At 41.6% G+C, this 20,900-nt stretch overlaps 1 pseudogene; it reads left to right on the forward strand.

Moving 5' to 3' along the window:
- The first annotated feature begins 4,031 nt into the window (after positions 1 to 4,031).
- LOC108593841 (stathmin pseudogene) lies at positions 4,032 to 5,374 on the forward strand (annotated as a pseudogene).
- The last annotated feature ends 15,526 nt before the right edge of the window (positions 5,375 to 20,900 follow it).

Here is a 20,900-nt window from a genome sequence, read left to right on the forward strand (position 1 = left end):
TTCTTCTCTTCTGCTAGGTTTTGAGTGTTTTTTATCTTGCTCCTCTAGCTCTTTCAATTTTGATGATAGGGTGTCAATTTTGGATCTCTCCACTCTTCTTATGTGGGCACTTATTGCTATATATATTCCTCTTGAGATTGCTTTAAATGTCCCAGAGATTCTGGTATGTAATATCTTCGTTCTCGTTGGTTTTGAAGAACTTCTTTATTTCTGCCTTCATTTCATTGTTTATCCCATCAACATTCAAGAGCCAGTTGTTCAGTTTCCATGAAGCTGTGCGGTTCTGAGTTGGTTTCTCAATTCTGAGTTCTAATTTGATTGCACCAAGGTATGAGAGACTGTTTGTTATGATTTCCGATTTTTAGCATTTGCTGAGGAGTGCTTTACTTCCAATTTTGTGGTCAATTTTCTAGTAGGTGTGATGTGGTGCTGAGAAGAATGTGTATTCTGTGGATTTGGGGTGGAGAGTTCTGTAAATGTCTATCAGGTTTGCTTGTTCCAGGTCTGAGTTCAAGTCCTGGATATCCTTGTTGATTTTCTGTCTGGTTGATCTGTCTAATATTGACAGTGGAGTGTTAAAGTCTCCCATTATTATTTTGTGGGAGTCTAAGTTTCTTTGTAAGTCATTAATAACTTGCCTTATGTATCTGGGTGCTCCTGTATTGGGTCTGTACATATTTAGGATCATTAGCTCTTCTTGTTGTACTGACCCTTTTACCATTATGTAATGACCTTCTTTGTCTCTTTTGATCTTTGTTGCTTGAAAGTCTATTTTATCAGAGACGAGAATTGCAACTCCTGCTTTTTTTTGCTCTCCATTTGCTTGGTAAATCTTCCTCCATCCCTCCCTTTATTTTGATCTTTTGTGTATCCTTGCATGTGAGATGGGTTTCCTGGATACAACACACCGATGGGTTTCAGCTCTTTATCCAATTTGCAGTCTGTGTGTTTTGATTGGTACATTTAGCCCATTTACATTTAGGGTTAATATTGTTATGTGTGAATTTGATACTGCCATTTTGATGCTAGCTGGCTGTTTTGCCTATTAGTTGATGCAGATTCTTCATTTTGTTGATGCTCTTTACCATTTCGTATGTTTTTGGAGTGGCTGGTACTGGTTGTTCCTTTCTATGTGTAGTGCCTCTTTTGGGAGCTCTTGTAAAGCAGGCCTGGTGGTGACAAAATCTCTGAGTACTTGCTTGTTTGCAAAGGATTTTATTTTTCCTTCACTTATGAAGTTTAGTTTTGCTGGATATAAAATTCTGAGTTGAAAGTTCTTTTCTTTAAGGATGTTGAATATTGGCCCCCACTCTCTTCTGGCCTGTAGGGTTTCTGCTGAGAGATCTGCTGTGAGTCTGATGGGCTTCCCTTTGTGGGTAACCCGACCTTTCCCTCTGGCTGCCCTTAGTATTTTCTCCTTCATTTCCACCCTGGTGAATCTGATAATTATGTGCCTTGGGGTTGCTCTTCTTGTGGAATATCTTTGTGGTATTCTATGTATTTCCTGCACTTGAATATTGGCCTGCCTTGCTAGGTTGGGGAAGTTTTCCTGGATGGTATCCTGAAGGGTATTTTCCAGCTTGGATTCATTCTGTTCGTCACATTCACGTACACTTATCAAACGTAGATTAGGTCTCTTCACGTAGTCTCACATTTCTTGGAGACTTTGTTCATTCCTTTTGCACTTTTTTCTGTAATCATGGCTTCTTGTTTTATTTCATTGAGTTGATCTTCAACTTCTCATATCCTTTCTTCTGCTTGGTCAATTCAGTTGTTGAAACTTGTGCATGCTTCGTGAAGTTCTCGTGTTGTGTTTTTCAGCTCCATCAATTCACGTTCATTTCTCTTTAAGTTGTCCATTCTTGTTATCATTTCCTCAAATCTTTTTTCAAGGTTCTTAGTTTCTTTGCATTGAGTTAGAACATATTCTTTTAGGTCACAGAAGTTTCTCATTACCCACCTTCTGAATTCTGATTTTGTCATTTCATCACACTCATTCTCTATCCAGCTTTGTTCCCTTGCTGGTGAGGAGTTGTGATCCCTTGTAGGAGGAGATGTGTCCTGGTTTTGAGTGTTTTCCTCCTTTTTGTCCTGGTTTCTTCCCATCTTTGTGTATTTATCTACCTGTCATCTGTGTAGTTGCTGATTTTCTGATTGGGTCTCTGAGTGGAAGTCCAGATTGTTGATGATGAAGTTATTTCTGTTTCTTAGTTTTCCTTCTAACAGTCTGGCCCCTCTGCTGTATGACTGCTGAGGTCCACTCCAGGCCCTGCTTGCCTGGGGATCACCTGCAGCAGCTGCAGAACAGTAAGGGTTGCTACCAGTTTCTTTTTCTGCTATCTTTGTCCCAGAATGATGCCCGTCAAATGTCAGTCTGATCAGTCCTTTGCGAGGTGACTCTTTGGATATACGGGTGTCAGGGAGCTGCTTGAGGAGACAGTCTGTTCTTTATAGGAGCTCAATTGCTGAGCTGTGAGCTTCATTGTTCATTCAGAGCTGCTAGGCAGGTACATTTAAGTCTGCTGCAGCAGAACACATAAACCCCCTTTTTTTCCCCAGGTGCTCTGTCCCAGGGAGTTAGGGCTTTATTTATGAGTATCCATTGTGCTGCTGCCTTTTTTTTTTCAGGGTGCCCTGCCCAGCAAGGAGGCAGCCTAGTCACTGTCTGCCTGCAGAGGCTTTGCTGAGTTGCTTTGGGCTTCGCCCTGCTGCCATGTGAACTTCCCTGTAGTCCTGTTTTTATGGGTGTGGTTAGAAATGCCTTGGCATTGGTGGCCCGCCTCTATAATGGCGGACTCTCTCTGTTATGGCGGGTTGCCTCATCAATGGCAGACTGCCTCAGCAATTGCAGACTACTTTGTAGGGGTGGAGTGCCTTGGTAATGGCGAACGCCTCTCCCCCACCGAGCTGCACCATCCTGGGTTCAGCTGTGCTTGCTGTGAAACTCTCAACCTTGAACGTTTCCAATTGCTGTTTTTTCATTTGTTTTTGTGGGTGTGAGACCTTCCAAGCCTGATCACCTGGCTCCCTACCTCAGAGCCTTTTTTTTTTTTTAAGTTGAACGGTTGACTCTGTCCCAGGTGTTCCAGTCGCCTGCTGAAAGGGCACCAGGATCTGTGTGATTTCCTGTGTGGTGACCCACCGCATCAGCTGAAACAATGGCGCTGCCTGGGAATCTCCTGGCCTGGCTCCCTGTTTCAGACTCATTTAATCAGATGAATGGGTGAATCTGCCTTAACCGAACTCCAATTGCCAGCTTAAAAGGGCAACCAGACCAGTGTATTTTGTACAGAGAGCTACCACGCCTGGGCATTGGCAAAACAGCCATGCCGGCCAAAACAGCCATGCTGGAGACCCGTGGGGCTCCTCCACCTGAGAATCTCCTGGTCTGTGGGCAATAAAGATCCATATGGAAATGCGGCATCCACTCACACTCTGTGCTTTCACTGGGAGCTGCAATCCTGAGTAGCTCCTAAAGGGCCATCTTGGATCTTCCACTGTCATGCCACATTTTCTTTATCTAGTCTATCATTGATGGGCATTTGGGTTGGTTCCAGGTCTTTGCTATTGTAAATAGTGCTGCAATGAACATATATGTGCATGTTTCTTTAAAATAGAATGATTTATAATCCTTTGGGTATATACCCAGTAATGGGATTGCTGGGTCAAATTGTATTTTTATTTATAGATCCTTGAGGAATCGCCACACTGTCTTCCACAATGGTTGAACTAATTTACACTCCCACCAACAGTGTAAAAGTGTTCCTATTTCTCCACATCCTCTCCAGCATCTGTTGTCCAGAGTTTTTAATGATTGCCATTCTAACTGGCATGACATGGCATCTCAATGTGGTTTTGATGTGCATTTGTCTAATAACCAGTGACAATGAATATTTTTTCATATGTTTCTTGGCCACATAAATGTCTTCTTTTGAAAAATGTCTGTTCAGAGAGTGTGGTCAGGTGGCTCGGACTGAGCAGGGCTTTCCTTATCCCAGTTGATTGTGCAGCTCGCTTGTCTTCTATTCACCATGGCTTCTGATATCCAGGTGAAATAACTGTAGAAGCATGTCTCAGGCCAGGCTTTTGAGCTGATTCTCAGCCCTTGGTCAAAGGAATCTGTTCCAGAATTCCCCCTTTCCCCTCCAAAAAAGAAGGATCTTTCCCTGGAGGAAATTCAGAAGAAATTAGAAGCTGCAGAAGAAAGATGCAAGTCCCATGCAGCTGAGGTTTTGAAGCAGCTTGCTGAGAAACTAGAGCATGAGAAAGAAGTGCTTCAGAAGGCAATAGAAGAGAACAACTACTTCAGTAAAATGGCAGAAGAGAAACTGACCCACAAAATGGAAGCTAGCAAAGAGAACTGAGAGGTGCAAATGGCTGCCAAACTGGAGCTTTTGCGAGAGAAGGATAAGCACATTGAAGAAGTGTGGACGAACAAAGAATCCAAAGATTCTGCTGACAAGACTGAAGCTGACTACTTTGTTCTGAGAACTGACTTTCTCTCCATCCCCTTCCTAAATATCCAAATACTGTACTGGCCAGTGTCATTTTATTTTTTCCCTCCTGAGAAATATTTTAGAAGGTAATGTGGGACTGTATAGGTAGATCCAGACTGTAAGATGTTGTTTTAGGGGCTAAAAAGGAGAAACTGAAAGTGTTTTTTTCTTAAGTGTTGGTCTTTCTAATGTAGCTATTTTTCTTGTTGCATCTTTTCTACTTCAGTACACTTGGTGTACTGGGTTAATGGCTAGTACTGTATTGGCTCTGTGAAAACATATTTGTGAAAAGAGTATGTAGTGGCTTCTTTTGAACTGTTAGATGCTGAATATCTGTTCACTTTTCAATTCCATTTCTGTCCCAATCTTACCAGATGCTACTGGACTTGAATGGTTAATAAAACTGCACAGTGCTGTTGGTGGCAGTGACTTTTTTTGAGTTAGGTTAATAAATTATCAAGCTGTAGAGACCCTCCTGGTTGATACTTGTTCCAACGGGGCCTTGGAGCTGGTGGAAATACCCAATGCACAAATGACCGCACGTTCTCTGCCCTCAGTTTCTCGCCCCAGTGCAGTTTGCATTGTCTCCTTCCACAATTACCACTTTATTTGGATGCCTCAACCCAGGTCAGCTGTTACTATATTCTTTCAGATGTTTATTTGCAAACAAACATTTTCTGTTCTGAGTCCCCTTTAAAAGGCAGATTAAAGGCACAAGCATGTTTCTAGAGAACAGCATAGAGAGAATCTCAAGATGCTAGTTGGTGGTTTGCTTGCTCTATGATACAGGTGGTGTGTATCCTCATCCTTTCCTGCCCTAACAGCTGTGATGCGAGAATCAGAATATTAATAAAACTTTGTGTGCTGCTGTAAAAAAATGTCTGTTCATATCCTTTGCCCATTTTTTTGATGGAGTTGTTTATTTCTTATAAATTTGTTTAGTTCTTTGTAGATTCTGGATATTAGCCCTTTGTCAGATGAATAGCTTGCAAAATTTTTTCCCATTCTGTTGGTTGCTGATCCACTCTAATGATTGTTTCTTTTGGTGTGCAGAAGCTGTGGAGTTTAATTAGGTCCCATTTGTCTATTTTGGCTTTTGTTGCCATTGCTTTTTGTGTTTTAGTCATGAAGTCCTTGCCCATGCCTATGTCCTGAATGGTATTGCCTAGGTTTTCTTCCAGGGTTTTTATGGTGTTAAGTTTTATGTTTAAATCTTTAATCCATCTTGAGTTAATTTTTGTATAAGATATAAGGAAGGGGTCCAGTTTCAGCTTTCTGCACATGTTTATCCAGTTTTTCCAACACTATTTATTTATTTTTTGAGATGGAGTTTTGCTTTTGTTACCCAGGCTGGAGTGCAATGGCACGATCTTGACTCACTGCAACCTCTGCCTCCTGAGTTCAGGCAATTCTGCCTCAGCCTCCTGAGTAGCTGGGATTACAGGCATGCACCACCATGCGCAGCTAATTTTTTGTATTTTTAGTAGAGACAGGGTTTCATCATGTTGACCAGATGGTCTCAATCTCTTGACCTCATGATCCATCTGCCTTGGCCTCCCAAAGTGCTGGTATTACAGGCTTGAGCCACCGCGCCCGGCCCTCCGACACCATTTATTAAACAGGGAATCATTTCCCCATTGCTTGTTTTGGTCAGGTTTGTCAAAAATCAGATGGCTGTAGATGTGTGGCATTACTTCCAAGGCCTCTGTTCTGTTCTGTGTTCTATATATCTGTTTTGGTACCACTACCATGCTGTTTTGATTATCGTAGACTTGTAGTAAAGTTTGAAGTCAGGTAGCATGATGCCTCCAGCTTTGTTCTTTTTGCTTGGGATTGTCTTGGCTATGTGGGCTCTTTTTTGGTTCCATATGAAGTTTAAGGTGTTTTTTTTCCAGTTCTGTGAAGAAGGTCAATGGTAGCTTGATGGGGATAGCATTGAATCCATAAATTTCTTTGGGCAGTATGGCCATTTTCACAATATTGATTCTTCCAACCATGAGCATGGGATGTTTTTCCATCTATTTATGTCCTCTCTTACTTCCTTAAGCAATGGTTTGTAGTTCTCCTTGAAGAGGTCCTTCATGTCGTTAGTTGTATTCCTACATATTTTTGCACATTGATTTTGTATCCTGAGACTTTGCTGAAGTTCCTTATCATCTTAAGGAGATTTTGGGCTAAGACAATGGGGTCTTCTAAATATACAATCATATCACCTGCAAATAGAGACAATTTTACTTCTTTCTTAATTGCATGCCCTTTATTTCTTTTTCTTGCCTGATTGCTCCAGGTAGAACTTCCAAAACTATATTGAATAGGACTGGTGAGAGAGGGCATCCTTGTCTAGTGCCAAATTTTAAAGGGAATGCTTCCAGTTTTTGCCCATTCAGTATCATATTGGCTGTGGGTTTGTTGTAAATAGCTTTTATTATTTTGAGATATGTTCTGCAGATAACTAGTTTATTGAGAGTCTTAGCATAAAGAGTTGTTGAATTTTATCGAAGGCCTTCTCCACATCTATTGAGATAATCGTGGTTTTTGTCTTTGGTTCTGTTTATGTGATGGATTATGTTTATAAATTTGCGTATGTTGAATCAGCCTTGCATCCCCGGGATGAAGCTTACTTGATCATGATGAATAAACTTTCAGATGTACTGTTACATTAGCTTTGCCAGTATTTTATTAAAGATTTTTGCATCAATGTTAATCGTGGATATTGGCCTGAAATTTTCTTTTTTAGTTGTGTCTCCACCAGGTTTTGGTATTGGGATGATATTGTTCTCATAAAATGAGTTCAAGAGGATTCCCTCTTTTTGTATTGCTTGTAATAGTTTCAGAAGGAACAGTACCATTCTTCTTTGTATGTCTGGTAGAATTTGGCTGTCAGCCCATCTGGACCTGGACTTTTCTTGGTTTGTAGACTATTAATGCTGCCTCAACTTCAGACCTTGTTATTGGTCTATTTAGGGATTCAACTTCTTCCTGGTTTAGTCTTGGGAGGGTGTAAATGTCCAGGAATTTATCCATTTCTTCCAGTTTTATGGTTTATGTGCATAGAGGTGTTTTCAGTAATCTCTGATGGTAGTTTGTATTTCTGTGAAATCAATGGTGATATCCCCTTTATCATTTTTTATTGCATCTATTCAATTCTTCTCTCTTTTCTTTTTTATTAGTCTGGCTACTGGTCTATCTATTTTGTTGATCTTTTCAAATAACCAGCTCCTGGATTCATTTATTTTTTTGAAGTTTTTTTTTGTGCTTCTATCTCCTTTGGTTCTGCTCTAATCTTAATTATTTCTTGTCTACTGCTGGCTTTTGATTTTGTTTAATCTTGCTCCTCCAGTTCTTTTAATTGTGATGATATGGTGTTGATTTTATATCTTTCCTTGCTTCTTATGTTGGCATTTAGTGGTATAAATTTCCCTCTAGATACTGCTTTAAATGCATCCCAGAGATTTTGGTACATTGTGTCTTTGTTCTCATTGGTTTCTAATAACATCTTTATTGCTGCCTTCATTTCATTATTTATCCAGTAGTCATTCAGGAGCAGGTTGTTCAGGTTCCATGTAGTTGTGTGATTTTGAGCGAGTTTCTTAATCCTGAGTTCTAATTTGATTGCACTGTGGTCTGAGAGAGTGTTATGATTTCCGTTCTTTTACATTTGTTGAGGAGTGATTTACTTCCAATTATGTGGTCAATTTTACAGTAAATGTGATGTGGTGCTGAGAAGAATGTATATTCTGTGGATTTGGGGTGGAGAGTTCTGTAGATATCTATTAGGTCCACTTGGTCCAGATCTGAGTCCAAGTCCTGTATATCCTTGTTAACTTTCTGTCTTGTTGATTGGTCTAATATTGACAGTGGAGTGTTAAAGTCTCACACTATTATTGTGTAGGAGTCTAAGTCTCTTTATAGGTCATTAAGAACTTGCTTTATGTATCTTGGTGCTCCTGTATTGGGTACATATACATTTAGGATCATTAGCTCGTCTTGTTGCATTGATCCCTTTACCATTATGTAATACCTTTCTTTGTCTCTTTTGATCTTTGTTGGTTTAAAGTCCATTTTATCAGAGACTAGGATTGTAACTCCTGCTTTTCTATTTTTTGCTTTCCATTTGCTTGGTAAATCTTTCTCCATTCCTTTATTTTGAGTTCATGTGTCTTTGCACATAAGATGGGTCTCCTGAACACAGCACACGGATGGGTTGTGACTCTTTATCCAACTTGTCAGTCTTGTCTTTCTATTGGGGCATTTAGTCTGTTCACATTTAAGTTTAATATTGTTATGTTTGAATTTGATCCTGCCATTTTGATACTAACTGGTTATTTTGCCCATTAGTTGTTGCAGTTTCTTCATTGTGTCAATGGCCTTTTCATTTGGTACATTTTTGCAGTGGCTGGTACTGGTTGTTCCTTCTTTGTTTAGTGCTTCCTTTAGTAGCTCTTGTAAGGCAAGCCTGGTTGTGATGAACTTTCTCAGCAATTACTTGTCCATAAAGGATTTTATTTCTCCTTCACTTATAAAACTTAGTTTAGCTGGATATGAAATTCTGGGTTGAAAGTTCTTTTCTTTAAGGATGTTGAATATTGGGCCCCACTCTCTTCTGGTTTGTAGGGCTTCTGCTGAGAGATCTGCTGTGAGTCTGATGGGCTTCCCTTGTGGGTAACTTGACCTTTCTCTCTGGCTGCACTTAGCATTTTTTAATTCATTTCAACCATGGTGAATCTGATGATTATGTGCCCTGGATTGTTCTTCTTGAGGAATACCTGGTGTTCTCTGTATTTTCTGGATTTGAATGTTGGCCTTCCCTGCCAGGTTGGGGAAGTTCTCCTGGATAATATCCTGAAGAGTGTTTTCCAGCTTGGATTCATTCTCCCCATCACATTCAGGTAACCTATCAAATGTAGATTAGGTCTTTTTTCATAATTCCATATTTCTTGGAGGATTTGTTCATTTATTTTCACTCTTTTTCCTCTCATCTTGTCTTCTTGTTTTATATCATTGAGTTGATCTTCAATCTCTGATATCCTTTCTTCTGCTTGGTTGATTTGGCTATTGAAACTTGTGTATGCTTTGTGAAGTTCTTGTGCTGTGTTTTTCAGCTCCATCAACTCGTTTATGTTCTTCTCTAAGCTGGTTATTCTATTTAGCATTTTATCTAACCTTTTTTCAAGGTTTTTAGTTTCTTTGCATTGGGTTAAACATGTTTCTCTAGCTCAGAGAAGTTTGTTATTACTCACCTTCTGAAGCCTGCTTCTGTCAATTCGTCAAACTCATTCTCCATCCAGTTTTGCTCCCTTGTTGGTAGGGAATTGTGATCCCTTGGAGGAGGAGAGGTGCTCTGGTTTTTGGTGATTTCAGCCTTTTTGTGCTGATTTCTTCCCATCTTCATGGATTTGTCTACCTTTGGTCTTTGACGTTGGTGACTTTCAGTTGGGGTCTCTGAGTGGACATCCTTTCCATTGATGTTGAAGAAATTTCTTTTTGTTTTTTAGTTTTCCTTCTAACAGTCAGGCCCCTCAGCTGCAGGACTGCTGGAGGTCCACTCCAGACCCTGCTTGCCTGGGAATCACCCACAGGAGCTGCAGAACAGCAAGGATTGCTGCTGTTCCTTCCTCTGGTAGCTTCATCCCAGAAGGGTACCCACCAGATGTTAGCCAGAGTTCTGCTGTATGAGGTGTTTCTTTGGATATATGGGGGTCAGGGAGCCACTTGAAGAGGCAGTCTGTCCCTTATCAGAGCTCAAATGCTGTGCTGGGAGCTCTGTTGCTCCCTTCAGCACTACTGGGCAGGGACATTTAAGTCTGCTACAGCAGAACTCACAACTGCCCCTTTTCCCAGGTGCTCTGTCCTGGAAAGATGGGACTTTATTTATAAGTCCCTGATGTGCTATTGCCTTTTTTCAGAGATGCCCTGCCTAGCAAGGAGGGAGTCTAGTCACAGTCTGCCTGCAGAGGCATTGCTGAGCTGCTGAGCTGCCATGGGCTCCACCCAGCTGCTGTGTAAACTTCCTTGCAATTTTGTTTACACAGGCAAGGTTAGAACTGCCTTGGTAATGGTGGACTGCCTCGGTAATGGCAGACTGCCTTGGTAATAGCAGAAGCCCCCTTCCACACTGAGTTTGACTGTCCTTGGTTGAGCTCAAACTGCTATGCTGGCTGCAAAAATCTCAAGCCAGTGGGTTTCAGTTTGCTGGTCTTTGTGGGGGTGAGACCCAGCAAGCCAGATCACTTGGTTTCCTGCTTTCAGATTCCCTTTTTTCAGGGGAATGGGTGCCTCTGTCTCACAGGCATTCTAGGCACCAGCTAATAGGGCTGTCAAGTTATGTGCCAGAAACCCATGGCACTGGCTAAAACAGCAGCCCAGATTTGTGCTGGAAATCAGTGCCTGTTGGCCCTGGTGGGAATCTCCCGGTCTGTGGGCTATAAAGATCATGGGAGAAGCGCAGTATCTGAGCCAGACTGCCTGAGTGTCTGGAAAAAGTCCCTGATGGCCTCCATTGGGTAGGAACAGGGGTCCTCTGGCCCAGTGCACTTCCTGGGCAAGGCAGCGCCCCACCCTCCCTCGGTTTGCACTCCTTGGGCTACACCCACTGTCCAAACAGTCCCATTGAGTTGAACCTGGTAGCTTGGTTGGAAATGCAGAGATCACTTGCCTTCTGCTTCACTCTCGGTGGGAACTGCGCTCCGGAGCTGTTCCTATTTGGCCATCTTGGTGGAAGTCCTCACCCCACTCCCTTTTAAAGCAAAAGAACATCCTTATGAATTCTCATAGCCTCAGATGCTGGCTTGGGATGAGGACTGGAAGGGCAGAGGGTTGGAGATGGAAGATTTCAGACAAATTTAAATAAATAATTTCTTACCACTAAAATATCCTTATTCAACTCACAATTGCCCTGGGATAGCTTTTTGTCTGGAAAGTTTCCACTAATAGTTTTAAATCAATTTTCTTAGCTGGTTGACTATTACAGATCAATTTCAGACTTTTTTACTACTAGCAATCTAAACAATAATGAGTCTTTAAACACCTTAACCTTGGTGTTAATTTTGCTGTGGATGGCTTTCTGTTGTCGTCGTTGACATGGAGTCTCATTCTGTTGCCCAGGCTGGAGTGCAGTGGCGCAATCTTGACTCACTGCAACCTCCTTCTCCTGGGTTTAAGCGATTCTACCGCCTCAGCCTCCCAAGTAGCTGGGACTACAGGTGCATGCCACCACGCTTGGCTAATTTTTTGTAATTTTGGTAGGGATGGAGTTTCACCATGTTAGCCAGGATGGTCTCTATCTCCTGACCTTGTGATCCACCCACCTCGGCCTCCCAAAGTGCTGGGATTACAGGCATGGGCTACCATGCCCGGCAGCTTTCTTTTGCTGATGTAATGCTGCCCTATTGGATTTTTATGCTCCATCCACATTCTTTTGTCAAATTATCCTGATGAACTAAGGGCTAAGGGTTAGGGTGGATGGGGCTGCAGTGTAGATGATTTACTAACTTGACCACATTCAATTTAATTATCATAGACATTGCTCTGTGCATAAGATGATTTGTTTGTGAAAACTGTAGTGATAGAGTTTTTTTTTTAATCTAGAGGATTTAAAAAAATCTGGCTAACATTAAAAATAAATCCCTGATGAATAGAAAATGTTTGTATTGTGTAAGACCTAATAATAAACATTATGATGCTAGAAAATTTATTACTGAATGTATTCTGACAGTTTTTTCCCTTTTGTGTTGTTTAGTTTTTAGGATTCCCATAGGCAGAGTCTAGCTGATCCCTGATGTAGAATATATGTGAACAGTCCTCCAAACCCCAGTTGTAGAGTAGAGTGCAGTCTCTAAGAGCTGCTGCTACTGTTTGTGTAATACAGACAAAACAAAGAATGGAAAGGAGTTATATGTCAGGTTCAAACAGGCAGGATGCCAAAAACCAAGTCCAAATAGCCTTGGGTGTTTTGCCTAGGATCAGTTTCTAGGGTATCACAATGGAAATTCCCGCTTGCAAATGCTGCATCAGAATCAAAGTCCATGATTACCTCTGGGATTAAAGCCAGAGAAAGTTAAACAGAAAAGACCAGTTATCAGATCCATAGATTTGGTTTATTGGGCCTTCTTATAAAGACAGGGCGTATTGTCTCTGTGACTGTCCTTCATTATTCATGACGACACAGCTCTCTGGACTGGTGTGTTCTCACTATGGCATTCTTTTCTCCAATTTTATACTAGGTGTCTAGTCAGAGTAGTGGCTGGTCTTTGGACTTTGCAGGAAGGTGGCTGTGGAAAGATGCTGTGTGTCTGAGGTATTGCAGAAGCGGGGAGCAACTTTTCAGTTTCAGTCATTGACCATTTCCTCAGCTCCCAATTCCTACCCACTAAACACTGCAATTGCCCTGATGCCAGGAGTCCTTGACCTCTTTCTTCGTCATTCTGAAGAATATACAAGTTTATCTGCTTTCAGAGAGTAGTCTTTGGTAGATGCATCCAAGTTTGGGGTCGAAGGAGAACCCCTGAAGCTTTGCTGAAAATCACTGACATGAGGCAGTTTAACTAACAGGAGAAAAATGTGTACAAATGTATTTAATGTGTATATACAACAGCCTTCGAAATGAAGATCCAAAGATAAAGGGGAAATTGTCTATTTTTATGCTTCAGTTCAATAAAGTATGGCCAGCTATGTTCTCCTTGGATCCCAAACTTGGATCATGGACTGAAATACCAATGAATATAGCAGTGGGCCTCAGAGATTCCTAATATGATGCTGAGGAAGGGGGTGTTTGGGGTGCTTGAGCACATGCTTTCATGTTAGATATATACACAGAAACAAGAGAAGGAGATTGCTCTGTGGAATAGTCCATCATGTGGTGGCCACCTTGCCTGCCTGACACCTGTTCTTCCACTTACTTAATGCAGAAATTTTTGCATTGGTTCATGGACTTGGACTTGGGCTTCTAGGACACAACTACTGTGGATGTTGGGGCTCAGAAAACAATACCCTTAAATGAAGGCCTTAGAATCAGCCTTAAGAGAAAAAGTTTTTCTTTGACCTTTTCCTGCTCTCATGTCTCTCCATCCCATTCTCCCCTGAGGCTAGCCATAGAAGCTATTAAAAGTAATGGATGCCAGGCGCTGTGGCTCATACCTGTAATCCAAGCACTTTGGGAGGCTGAGGCAGGTGGATTACCTGAGGTCAGGGATTCGATACCAGCCTGACCAACATGGAGAAACCCCATCTCTACTAAAAATACAAAATTAGCTGGGCATGGTGGCACATGCCTGTAATCCCAGCTACTCGGCAGGCTGAGGTAGGAGAATCATTTGAACCCGGGAGGCAGAGGTTGCAGTGAGCTGAGATCATGCCATTGCACTCCAGCCTGGGTAACAAGAGTGAAACTCTGTCTCAAAAAAAAAAAAAAAAAAAAGTAATGACAAAAACCACAATTACTTTTGCACTGACCAAATAGACTCCCTTTTACCCAAGATGGATTAAATTAGTAGTAACCAGAATCCCTTTCCCCCAAAGTTAGCCATAAAACCTAAAAATATTACTCTAACTTGCCTTCTGCCTTACTGTGTAAAAACTGGTCATAAAGCAATTATCTGACCTACCTTGTTTGACTGTAGATCCTAATATCCCATTCCAAAGAGGGTCCTGCCCCATTCTCAGAAGGAAGAAATAGATTCTCAGAGAGGCCAAGAGAAATTTACAGACACAGGCCTTTCCCCACTCACACTGTTATCATTAGATTTTACACCTTTTGTTCAATCATATTTCTTCATGGCTGGCCATACTTTATTGAACCTAAGCATAAAAATAGACAATTTCCCATTTATCTTTGGGTCTTCATTTTGAAGGTATTGTGTATACATGTTAAATACATTTGCACACATTTTTCTCTGATTAATTAATCTGCCTCATGTCAGTGATTTTCAGCAAAGCTTCAGGGGTTTCCTTGGACCCCAAACTTGAAGACCAGAGTCATGGTCAACTTCTGAACTAGGCACACTGTGACTCCAGATCTTGGAGAATTTCTGCTATTTAGTGGCCTAATTTGCTTCCATGTGATAGGTTAGGACCCTTCTGAAAGAAATTCCTTGCTTTAAATTCATGGACGGCAGACAAAACACTGTGGTATACAAAATGGGGTTATGATTCTAGAACATTTGACAGTCAGCTAGTTCTCAGACTTTCTTAACCTCTCTAGTTTAAGTTAGAAGCTCAACCATCAAGAGCTGTCACAATACCTCAAGTTTCCTGCTGTTACAGCACTTATTATGCCATAAAATCTTTGTTCATTTGTTTCTGTGCTATTAAAGCAAAGCTTCCTGAAAGCCTGGAGATGTTCTTTATCTGGACATAAAGTTGATTAGATGCATGACTGGCCTTTGGAAATTTCATCATAAATATCTCCCAAGAGTCCAATGTAGGTGGTGATGGTGGTGGTCAGTTTTTCAAATAACTATTGAACCATTCACCATTCCACTTCTTCTGAATTGCAGTCTTTAGGGGAATTGATGTGTTCTCATCTCTATCTTCACTGACTCTCATGATCTACCAGCCAGTAGAAAATAGCCACTTAATGAATTTCAAGCCTGATTTCAGGTACCCTTGCCACTGAGCTCTGAATTCTGGAGGGATGACACATATTATAATATTAGCTCCTGGCCAGGCACCTCCAAGAGCCTCATAAAGTTTGCATGTGTCTGGAGCCCAAATTATATGTTTGTTAGAGCAATAACACAAGACAAGAATCTTAACCCTACTTAGGTGAAATTTACTTCCCCTTCAGGAAGGAGAGGAGGGCCCTTGTATGCAGAGGCCTATAATTGAGCTCCATAGTAGACATGGTATCTGCCACCCCATCTGCTTTTTAAGCAGCTCTGCCCTTGAATGTAAAAAAAATAAAATAAAATAAGAACCTTGATATTATGCTTTGGGAGAAGACCCAAGATGGCCCTTTAGGAGCAGCTCAGGACTGCAGCTCCCAGTGAAAGCACAGAGGGTGAGTGGATGCTGCATTTCCGGATAGATCTTTATTGCCCACACCAGGAGACTCCCAGGTGGAGGAGCCCCACGGGTCGCCAGTGCAGCTGTTTTGACCAGAGTGGCTGTTTCAGCTGGTGTGGGTGTTTTGTCGATGCCCCAGCAAGGTGGCTCTCCACAGGAAATACACTGGTCTGGTTGCCCTTTTAAGCTGGCAATTGGAGCTCCGGCAAGGCAGATTAGCCCATTCATCTGATTAAATGGGACTGAAACAGAGTGCCAGGCCAGGAGCTTCCTGGGCAGCACCATGTTTCACCTGGTGCAGTGGGTTTCCACTTGGGAAATCACACAGATCCTGGCGCCCTTTCAGCAGGTGACTGGAACACCTGGGAGAGAGTCAACCATTCAACTTAAAAAAAAAAAAAAGGCTCTGAGGCAGGGAGACAGGTGATCAGGCTCAGCAGGTCCCAACCCCACAAAAACAAACAAACAAACAAACAAAAACAGCAATTGGAAATGCTATGGGTTGAGAGTTTCACGGCAAACACAGCTGAACCCGGGACAGTCCACCTCTGTGGGGGAGGGGCGTCCGCCATTACTGCGGCACTCCACCCCTACAGAGGTAGTCTGCCATTGCTGAGGCAGCCTGCCATTGCCAAGGCAACCCACAAGAATAGAGAGAGTTCGCCATTACAGAGGCGGGTGACCATTGCCGAGGCACTTCTAACCACACCCATATAAACAGGACCACATGGAGGTTCACATGGCAGCAGGGCAGAGCCCAGAGCAGTCAGCAAAGCCTCTGCAGGCAGACAGTGACTAGGCTGCCTCCTTGCTGGGCAGGGCAGCCCCTGCCAAAAAAAAAAAAAAAAAAAAGGCAGCAGCATAATGGATACTCATAAATAAAGCCCTAACTCCCTGGGACAGAGCACCTGGGGGAAAAATGGGGGTTTATGTGTTCTGCTGCAGCAGACTTAAATGTACCTGCCTAGCAGCTCTGAATGAACAATGAAGCTCACAGCTCAGCACTTGAGCTCCTATAGAGAACAGACTGTCTCCTCAAGCAGCTCCCTGACACCCGTATATCCAAAGAGTCACCTCACAAAGGACTGATCAGACTGACATTTGACGGGCATCATTCTGGGACAAAGATAGCAGAAAAAGAAACTGGTAGCAACCCTTACTGTTCTGCAGCTGCTGCAGGTGATCCCCAGGCAAGCAGGGCCTGGAGTGGACCTCGGCAGTCGTACAGCAGAGGGGCCAGACTGTTAGAAGGAAAACTAAGAAATAGAAATAAATTCATCATCAACAATCTGGACGTCCACTCAGAGACCCAATCAGAAAATCAGCAACTACACAGATGACAGGTAGATAAATACACAAAGATGGGAAGAAACCAGGACAAAAAGGAGGAAAACACTCAAAACCAGGACACATCTCCTCCTACAAGGGATCACAACTCCTCACCAGCAAGGGAACAAAGCTGGATAGAGAATGAGTGTGATGAAATGACAAAATCAGAATTCAGAAGGTGGGTAATGAGAAACTTCTGTGAGCTAAAAGAATATGTTCTAACTCAATGCAAAGAAACTAAGAACTTTGAAAAAAGATTTGAGGAAATGATAACAAGAATGGACAACTTAGAGAGAAATGAACGTAAATTGATGGAGCTGAAAAACACAACACGAGAACTTCATGAAGCATGCACAAGTTTCAGCAACCGAATTGACCAAGCAGAAGAAAGGATATGAGAATTTGAAGATCAACTCAATGAAATAAAACAAGAAGCCATGATTAAACAAAAAAGCACAAAAAGGAATGAACAAAGTCTCCAAGAAGTGTGGAACTATGTGAAGAGACCGAATCTACGTTTGACAGGTGTACCTGAATGTGATGAAGAGAATGAATCCAAGCTGGAAAATACTCTTCAGGATACTATCCAGGAAAACTTTCCCAACCTAGCAAGGCAGGCCAATATTCAAGTGCAGGAAATCCAGAGAACACCACAAAGATATTCCGTAGGAAGAGCAACCCAAGGCACATAATCATCAGATTCACCAGGGTTGAAATGAAGGAGAAAATGCTAAGGGCAGCCAGAGAGAAAGATCAGGTCACCCACAAAGGGAAGCCCATCAGACTCACAGCAGATCTCTCGACAGAAACCCTACAGGCCAGAAGAGAGTGGGGGCCAATATTCAACATCCTTAAAGAAAAGAACTTTCAACCCAGAATTTCATATCCAGCCAAACTGAGCTTCATAAGTGAAGGAAAAATAAAATCCTTTGCAAACAAGCAAGTACTCAGAGATTTTGTCACCACCAGGCCTGCTTTACAAGAGCTCCTGAAAGAGGCACTACAAATAGAAAGGAACCACCAGTACCAGCCATTCCAAAAACATACAAAATGGTAAAGAGCATCAACAAAATGAAGAATCTGCATCAACTAATGGGCAAAACAGCCAGCCAACATCAAAATGGCAGTATCAAATTCACACATAACAATATTAAGCCTAAATGTAAGTGGGCTAAATGCACCAATCAAAAGACACAGACTGGCAAATTGAATAAAAAGCCAAAACCCATCGGTGTGCTGTATCCAGGAAACCCATCTCACGTGCAAGGATACACAAAGGCTCAAAATAAAGGGAGGGATGGAGGAAGATTTACCAAGCAAATGGAGAGCAAAAAGAAAGCAGGAGTTGCAATTCTCATCTCTGATAAAATAGACTTTAAAGCAACAAAGATCAAAAGAGACAAAGAAGGTCATTACATATTGGTAAAAGGAATGATACAACAAGAAGAGCTAACGATCCTAAATATATACGGACCCAATACAGGAGCACCCAGATATATAAGGCAAGTTCTTGGTGACTTGCAAAGAGACTTAGACTCCCGCACAATAATAGTGAAAGACTTTAACACTCCAATGTCAATATCAGACAGATCAACCAGACAGAAAATTAACAAGGATATCCAGGACTTGAACTCAGACCTGGAACAAGCAAACCTGATAGACATTTATAGAATTCTCCACCCCAAATCCACAGAATACACATTCTTCTCAGCACCACATCACACCTACTCGAAAACTGACCACATAATTGGGAGTAAAGCACTCCTCAGCAAATGCAAAAGAACGGAAATCATAACAAACAGTCTCTCACACCTTGGTGCGATCAAATTAGAACTCAGAATTGAGAAACCAACTCAGAACCGCACAGCTTCATGGAAACTGAACAACTGGCTCTTGAATGTTGATGGGATAAACAATGAAATAAAGGCAGAAATAAAGAAGTTCTTCAAAACCAACGAGAACGAAGACACAACATACCAGAATCTCTGGGACACATTTAAAGCAATCTCTAGAGGAAAATATATCGCAATAAGTGCCCACATGAGAAGAGTGGAGAGATCTAAAATTGACATCCTATCATCAAAATTGAAAGAGCTAGAGGAGCAAGATCAAAAAAACTCAAAACCTAGCAGAAGACAAAAAATAACTAAGATCAGAGCAGAACTGAAGGAGATAGAGACACGAAAAACCCTTCAAAAAATCAATAAATCCAAGAGCTGGTTTTTCGAAAACATCAACAATATAGACAGACCACTAGCCAGAGTGATAAAAAAGAAAAGAGAGAATAACCAAATAGATGCAATAAAAACCGATAAAGGGGAAATCACCACAGATTCCACATAAATTCAAACCCCCCATCATCAGAGAATATTACAAACAACTCTATGCACATAAACTAGTAAACCTGGAAGAAATGGATAAATTCCTGAACACCTGTGTCCTCCCAAGCCTAAACCAGGAGGAAGCCAAAGCTACGAACAGACCAATAACAAGGTCTGAAGTCGAGGCAGCAATTAAGAGCCTACCACACAAAAAAAGTCCAGGTCCAGATGCGTTCACAGCCGAATTCTAACAGACACACAAAGAGGAGCTGGTACTATTCTTTCTGAAACGATTCCAAATAATCAAAATAGGGAATACTTCCCAAATCATTTTATGAGACCAACATCATCCTGATACCAAAACCCTGCAGAGACTCAACAAGAAAAGAAAACTTCAGGCCAATATCCATGATGAACATAGATGCAAAAATCTTCAATAAAATACTGGCAAGTCGATTGCAACAGCACATCAAAAAGCTTATCCATCATGATCAAGTAGGATTCATCCTGGGGATGCAAGGCTGGTTCAACATATGCAAGTCTATAAATGTAATTCACCACATAAACAGAACCAAAAACAAAAACCACATGATTATCTCAATTGACGCAGAAAAGGCCTTTGACAATATTCAACAGGGTTTATGCTAAAAGCCCTCAATAAACTCAGTATTGATGGAATGTATCTCAAAATATTAAAAGCTATTTATGACATACCAACAGCCAATATCATACTGAATGGGCAAAAACTGGAAGCATTCCCTTTGAAATCTGGCACTAGACAAGGATGCCCTCTCTCCCCACTGCTATTCAATATAGTACTGGAAGTTCTAGCCAGAGCAATCAGGCAAGAAAAAGAAATAAAGGGTATTCAAATAGGGAAGAAGGAAGCCAAATTGTCTCTGTTTGCAGACGACATGATAGTATATCTAGAAGACCCCATCATCTCAGCCCAAAAACTCCTGAAACTGATAAGCAACTTCAGCAAAGTCTCAGGATATAAAATCAATGTGCAAAAATCACAAGCTATACACCAATAACAGACTTAAAGAGAGCCAAATCAAGAATGAACTGCTATTCACAATTGCTACAAAGAGAATAAAATACCTAGGAATACAACTCACAAGGAACGTAAGGGACCTCTTCAAGGAGAACTACAAACCACTGCTCAACGAAATCAGAGAGGACACAAACAGATGAAAAAACATTCCATGTTCATGGTTAGGAAGAATCAATATTGTGAAAATGGCCATACTGCCCAAAGTAGTTTACAGAATCAACACTATCCCCATCAAGCTACCATTGACTTTCTTCACAGAGCTGGAAAAAATCACCTTGAACTTCATATGGAACCAAAAGAGAGCCCCCATAGCCAAGTCAATTCTAAGTGAAAAGAACATAGCAGGAGGCATCAAACTACCGGACTTCAAACTATACTACAAGGCTACAGTAATCAAAACAGCATGGTACTGGTACCAAAACAGAGATATAGACCAATGGAACAGATCAGAGGCCTCGGAGGCAACACGGCATATCTACAACCATACAATATTTGATAAACCTGACAAAAACAAGCAATGGGGAAAGGACTCCCTATTTAATCAATGGTGTTGGGAAAACTGGCTAGCCATGTGCAGAAAGCAGAAACTGGACCCCTTCCTGACAGCTTACACTAAAATTAACTCCAGATGGATTAAAGACTTAAACTTAAGACTTGGCACCATAAAAACTCTAGAAGAAAATCTAGGCAAAACCA

Source organism: Callithrix jacchus, chromosome 1, assembly GCF_049354715.1.
Source record: "Callithrix jacchus isolate 240 chromosome 1, calJac240_pri, whole genome shotgun sequence".
In the NCBI taxonomy this organism is placed as follows: Eukaryota; Metazoa; Chordata; class Mammalia; order Primates; family Cebidae; genus Callithrix; species Callithrix jacchus.